The following is a 6827-nucleotide window of genomic DNA, read 5'->3' on the forward strand; positions in this document are numbered from 1 at the left end:
CTCAGGTGGTCTGCTTCACTTCACTGATCAGACCATTACAACCCCCCCCCCCCCCCCCCCCCCCCCACACACACACACACACACACAGTCCTCTCAGTGCAGACCACACAGATTAAACAAAAAATCGTCCCCATCCACAGCACATCTTTCTGTGCAGAATTCCCAACATTTCAAACAAGCCAGTGACAAATTTTGATGACAGAGAAATGTCTTTTATCGTAGCCACCTAGAGTTTGATGGTCGCGTTCATCGCTGCGTTGCATTTCCCTGAAGCTGCTTTTTTTTTTTTTTTTTTTTTTTTTTTTTTACTTGTCATCGCCAAAACCTCAGTAGCTAATTTCCACGCAGCTTGGCTGATGGCTGGGAAAGGTGGGCGCCACTGTGGTGTAATGTCATATCTGCTGATCGCAGTGCGCCTCTGAGCTTTATTCCCGCTGGAATATTAATAAACAAACGCTCTTTGCAGGCTGACACTGTGCCATCACGGCAAAACGAGCGCTCCGCCTCTAATGTCTCCACAGCTGGAATTAAGGCTCATGGTGGCATTGCCCAGAGTGAGGCAGGCAGACAGCTTATTTTTCCACTGTGATTAGCCGAACTGTGCTGCTCATATACAAATGGAAATGGGATGTGCATGAGTGTCCCCCTCTCCTCACCCTCTCTCTCCCATCTGTCAAGACAATAGATTTTAATCTTTAATCCATGAGCAGCCATTGAATACTGGGAAATTACAAATTACAGATGTTTTACTGTTTTTTTTTTCCTCCCACAACACCTCCTGCCCGCTGTCTGCCTCTCTGTTCGGGCCCTTCAGCTGCCGAGTATCGTGATGGTAACACGCGAAGGTGTTCACACGCTAAAACTTGCCACGAACAAACCTCCAGAACGCAGAGAGGGAGCGCGACACACACGCACGTACACACACTACACACCCTCGTTCTGTGCCATCGTGGTGCCATATGACACTGTCATCATTTGGTAATTAAACCCTTGCTGGCTTTAAATATGAAAAGCTGGCAAGAGTTGATGATGATGATACTGGCTGTCGCTCAGCCCAGATTTCCGACCAACCATCCAGACACCAGGCAGGAAACATATTGTCCCATTGTTGTCTTAGTTTGGCCATTTCCCCTCCCTGGAAATGAATTCAAAACACATTATAGTCATCCATACACTTAAATATAATCCAATAATCATTTAATGGCATATATAACATTAATAGACTAAAGTTGCACGCTGGACTCTGGTGTGCCGGTGTGCAGTGTGATAAATGATGGCCACGGCCTGGTGCATAAAGCTACAGTGGCCTCCAAGTGAGGGGAGAGACACGGTGCCAGGGAGATGTGGGGGTGGGGGTGGGGTGGTTATTTAATGTTCAGCCCATGAGCAAGTGGGACACTATTTTTAAAAAGGGGAGAGGAGGGGGTGGTGGTGGTGGGTGTGGTGGAGGAGGGCTGGGGATGAAGAGACGCGCAGGTGGGAACTTTGGCTGGAAGGTTTGAAAATACATACCTCAGCATTCACCTGACCCAACACCCCCCAACACCCCCCACCCCCCATTCCCCAAACCTACTCACACACACAAACACAAACACACCCTCCCTTTCAGCCCTCTGGCAATCTTGAACAGAGCAGATACCATTGACCAGTCTAATGGGCTATGCTATAAGACCCCCCCCCCCTCCCTGCACAACACAGTCCAACTAAAATCACTCCTCTCCCTCAATTTTCAATCTTCCTCTCCTGCCGACTCCGGTCATAACCCGTAAATGTGGTGTGAGGCTCTGAGAAGAGCTTAGTTTCCATTACTGACAGCCCACACAGCTTTATGGCCATTTAAGCTTCTCGATTTGGGTTCCTCCCATTCAGATGTGGCTGCAGACCCCCAGTGTGCTGCCTGAACATACAGAGGAGAAAGCGCTTATTAGGATCATTATTACTGAGGCAGAGCGCGCACTGTCGTAAATGTAATTTTAATACTCACAGTAATAAACAATAATACAGTAAAACAAAATAGTGAGTCTGTGTGTGTGTGTGTGTGTGTGTGTGTGTGTGTGTGTGTGTGTGTGTGTGTGTGTGTGTGTGTGTGTGTGTGTGTGTGTGTGTGTGTGTGTGTGCAAAAAGTAACATTCTGGCAGTTTCTTGTAAGTTATGGGTTTTTACAATCAGACACATTAAAACTATTTTTAGAAATGTCATTTGTGATACATACTTATGTAAATACCTGTACGTATTTAACAATATTCACAAATAACCTTGGATCATTTCAAACAAGTTAGAATCCTATGTCTAATTATTATTGTTCGTCAGATTATAAGTGAACTAATCTGTTTTCTGGGGAACACATCACATTTAAATAACTAGAAGATAAAAATCTGCAGCTACCATGAGGGCATGATGTTTAAATATGCAGACAGCACCCAGTTGGAAAATAAGCAACTGTTTAAATGATATTGCAAGTAAGAAACACATCTTTTCAAGCTGAGTATCTAAGATATAAAGTGCTCCATAATATCCATTACTGGTCCTTGGTCCAGTGGCAGCCTTATTGCCATTTCTGAACTTCAAGCACTGTAAAGAGCCTTATAATACAAAATGTTTGTTAAATAGCCGATAGAGAAGCTATAATCTTTTAATGTTGAATTTTATTGCTTTAACACGCTCTGTCGTTCTTGTGGATATTGTAATATTGCATTTTTACTGGTTATTCATCTGTTAATGTTCCAGTTACTAAGTTTTATATGCCGCACTTTTTTTGTATTCCTTCACACTATTAAACACACAGAGAAAGTTTTGGCCGTAAAGGGAACGTGTCTGTGTGATATCTGGCTGGACTGAATCTTTTGAATGGAGCAAAGGCAAAGGTGTCAAAAATGGTTTAGGCCAGAAAAGAAACATCTGGAACAAAATAAAAAAATACAAAAATAAAAACATAATAATAACTGCATACACACAGTTGTGCTGCTGTTTTCTGAACCGTATACCCTTCACCCCCTCCATCCCCCTCTCTCTTGCACTCTCTCTCTCTCCCTGTGAGTGAGAGACAGCCTAAGTGTAATTTAGCCAATGTTTACCAGTGTTGTTATAAATGCTCATGAACGCAATGACATAAATAATAACATTTAAATTCACTGACCACTGAACAAAGCTGGTGTTTATGAAGAGGAGACATGTAATGTGTGCCCACTGATCATTTCCATCGTTGTGCAAAAGTTTAAGGGTCACATTAGCAACTCAACCACAGTGTGTCTGAACAGTGTCTTTACATAAAAAAAATCTTGATTTAAATGCAACGACGACCGATGAAATATTATGTACATAAATGCATAGTGTTTAAAACCGAAATCTCATTTTAAGTTTTACACTTCTTTTTAATTCAGCACCTGCAACGCTCTGTGTTCTTTAATTTCGCCCTCTTTTTCCCCTTTATCAATTCCTAGCTCACTGGAGCAGAGTTGCTTCCTCTTTTTGTTGTCGCCTAAACCGTTTAGTTTTGGATGATCGGTCAAAGATTCGGACAAGCAGCGGGGAGAAGCACGACGCCCAGCCGGGGAGGGAGCGCAGGAGGCCGGACAGATCTACTGGGCTGCATCGGAGAGACGCACCATTAGACAAGGCAGAGCCATGCCTCAGAGCGCTGGTCGATCAGGTAAGGATTTCTCCCTCTGCCTCACACTAATGTCAGTGTTTGTTTGCAGGTTATGCTGGTTGCGTTGTTTTGGACGGGACTTGCGTGGAGATCGCAGCAGTGTTTGTTTTTAATTATTTATTATTTTATTTTAAAACATCAAGTATGCACAGTATACGGCGATGGCTTCACAATAAGGCAATGATTTCAGTTATAATGTGTGTCTAACTGTTCAATTTGATTATTTTATCTCTTATTTTAAATAAGCTATTATTATTATTATTATTATTATTATTATTATTATTATTATTATTATTATTATTATTATTATTATTATTATTATTATAGTTTCTGGACTTGTGCTTGGGCTGTAATTGAAAACATAGATCACAATCTAATTCACCTTTCAATTTTGGGTTTAGATGAGAAGATCAATTGAAAACAGTTGTAATGATCTAATTAATTATGGCAAAATTAAAAGCAAGTACAAAATCAATCTGTGATGGTGTCGAGGATAGAGTCAAATTGCTATCCATCTGCTCCCGTTATAAAGCACATGAATAAGCAATCTGAGGACGCAGCTGATATCCTGCAGTTTGGCATAGCCTGCCCATATGGCTTTGGGTGTCAGGAGAGACCACATTATTGTGGGTTATTGTAAAAGAGTCCCATGCAAGGAACATGGGTCCGTTTAACGTGCTGGGTGAAAAAAGGCTCTGACTGGAATCTGTTAAATGCTGGTGTTAAGGGCGTTTATAACGCCTGGGTTTTACCTAAAGCCATTGGTGTTTTCAATAGGATTAGTTTTGGATGAAATACGTAAGAAAAACAAGAAACAAGCAGTAAAAATTAAACTTGTTTTTTTTTACAATAGTAGAGACTCACACACTAAAGTAAAGTGTGCCAGAGTTGACAAGCATTGAACTTGGAGTTAAATTAAAAACGCACTGGGCTCCAGCACAGTGGCTCCAAAGCTGAGATCAGTGAACCTCAGGGGTCCTCAAAAATAACCAGCCACTATCTGGAAAACAAGAAAAACAGAAAAAAACATATTTTCTTAAATGTACTTATTAATCTAATTCCAGTCCAGTAAGTACATCATTTTTAATGCCTAAAGGTGGAACGTGGGACCTCACTTGATTTGTTTAAGACCTTGCCACGCGGAAGAAGATGAAACAGCTTTATCGATTGGTGACGTGAACACTCATTACGGACCATATGTTTTCGAAAACGGAAGAAAGGGATTTGTATTGTTCTCCATGGAATTTCATCATTGTCCCCTCCTCTCTACGAATGCGTCTCCTGTTCTCTCTCCTGTTCTCTCCTTCAATATGAAATTATTATTATTATTATTATTATTATTATTATTATTATTATTATTATTATTATTATTATTATATTAGTTTCCTTTAATATTTACTTTTACAATGTAAATATTATGTGGTTGTATGGTAGGTTTAACATTTATTGTGGACCGATGTCAAGAAAAACGCTGCTACTACTTCTTGCCTTTTGTTCTTGTTTTAAATGTCTAAAACATATTAAAATCAAGTGTTTCTATAGTGTGTGACAACTGTGCCGATGCTGTTTATTATATAATGCGGGCAAAGAAATCGAAAACAATAATCGCACTGGGTCCTTGGTGGCTGGGGTTTTAAAAGAGGTGAAGTCAGGACTAACAGTTTCTTAATTATCACGCCGTTTGTTTTGCTGTAGTGCTGTGACACAGGGACGTCATCGAAGCAGTGCACAGAGGTACGAGGGGCAAATCGGGGTGTTGTGGGGGAAATAGCAGCAGCTTTAGGGCAAAAGTGCACTGACGTGTGAAATTACAGCCCATGGTGCTACATATTGTACCAGAAGCCCCCCCCCCACCCAAAAAAAGAACCTAAAAGGAGGAATCGTCCTCAAAGTTGTCCAGAGGGCAGCTGGACTTCCAGCACCATGGAGTCCACAAAACATTTAAATAACGAGTGGCATTTAAATATCAATAATGTATCAATAATTATTACATCCAAGCCATACTGCTGCATTCTAATAGCACTGCATATAACACTGAAGTGAAGCCCTCCACTAACATTATTAATAAAAGTATGTCATGACTACAGCTGCTTTGGCTAAGTAGCAATCACAGATATGCCACAGAGATGAATATGAACCCCTGCTACCACCTACTTAACCGACTACATCTAAAAGCACATCATTTATTCTGACTGGGTGTTTTCCTCCTGGTTTTCTGCCTCAGTCCATCTGGCTGAGAGCACAAGTCAGATACAGTGGGCTCGCCATCAACCTTTGACCCTGTCAACCTCAGCAGCAGCAGCGGTCCGTCGGCGCGAGCACGGCGGGCCGCGTAACCTACTGTGTGAGCGCCATCTACAGGCGCTGCGCACAGGCGCTGAGCGGGTGATGATGATGATGATGGTAATGATGGCGATGATGGTGGCCTACTGACTCACTCTCCCACTGCACGCAGCCTGCTCACCTGGCGCACCTGTTTGGCCCCACGCGGCTGACGAGCAAAACGAGGCTGTTTGGTAATAAAAAAGAGGCTCAAGCTGTGAAGACTGTCAGGCTTTTGGCTAAAGACTGATTCCAGGTCACTTTTATAAAGAGTGAGCTACAAAAGGAACGAAGTCGGAAGCTTCAGGGTGCAACACATTTCTAAAAGCAAAAAAAATCCCATTTTTTAACAAGAAGCTCAGCCAATCCCATGAATTTAAAACACTCGCAAAATTGTACTTTACAATAATTTACTTTACGAAGAACGTGGTGAATTCACAGTCACTGGGTAAATGTTGGCTATCGCTTTAAAAATCTCCCCATGCGTCTCATCGTGTGTTTCCACGGGGAGTCCTGAAAACATTTGAGTAGCATCGCTTTAGACATCATACAGCCGCCTGACAGTGCTTTACCTCTCTTCTACCCCCTGCCTTTAATTTCCTTGATTCTTCACCCCAAAGTCTCATCATTTCCCATTTCGTCTCCCTCCCCTTCCTGGCTGTCGGATGCAGGGACCTCCTCATTTGAGCTGCAGGTTTTTACGTGGGCGAATCACAAAGTGTTGGAATCTATTGCCTTTGTCTGACAAGTCATCCATCTCTATGCGAGGGGATCTGTGGGATGGAGGTAGGAGGGATGAGGGTGGAGGGGGGGTGATCTGCGGGACTGCAGCTTTTAGAAACAGACACACAAGGAG

General features: G+C 42.3%; 1 long non-coding RNA gene across 7 annotated transcripts in view; it reads right to left on the reverse strand.

Moving 5' to 3' along the window:
• Positions 1–6827, reverse strand: part of LOC114870436 (uncharacterized) — a 128918-nt gene that overhangs the window by 65855 nt on the left and 56236 nt on the right. Inside the window, exon 4 of one of the 7 annotated variants that reach the window (XR_003788333.3) lies at positions 1685–1897. The exons of 5 other annotated variants lie outside the window; for them this stretch is intronic. This is a non-coding gene — a long non-coding RNA (uncharacterized LOC114870436). Of the gene's footprint in view, positions 1–1684; positions 1898–4321; positions 4650–6827 lie in introns of those variants that run through there. One more of the 7 variants, XR_008692540.1, reaches the window with a different exon arrangement.

The sequence above is a fragment of the Betta splendens genome, chromosome 15 (genome assembly GCF_900634795.4).
Source record: "Betta splendens chromosome 15, fBetSpl5.4, whole genome shotgun sequence".
Taxonomy (NCBI): domain Eukaryota; kingdom Metazoa; phylum Chordata; class Actinopteri; order Anabantiformes; family Osphronemidae; genus Betta; species Betta splendens.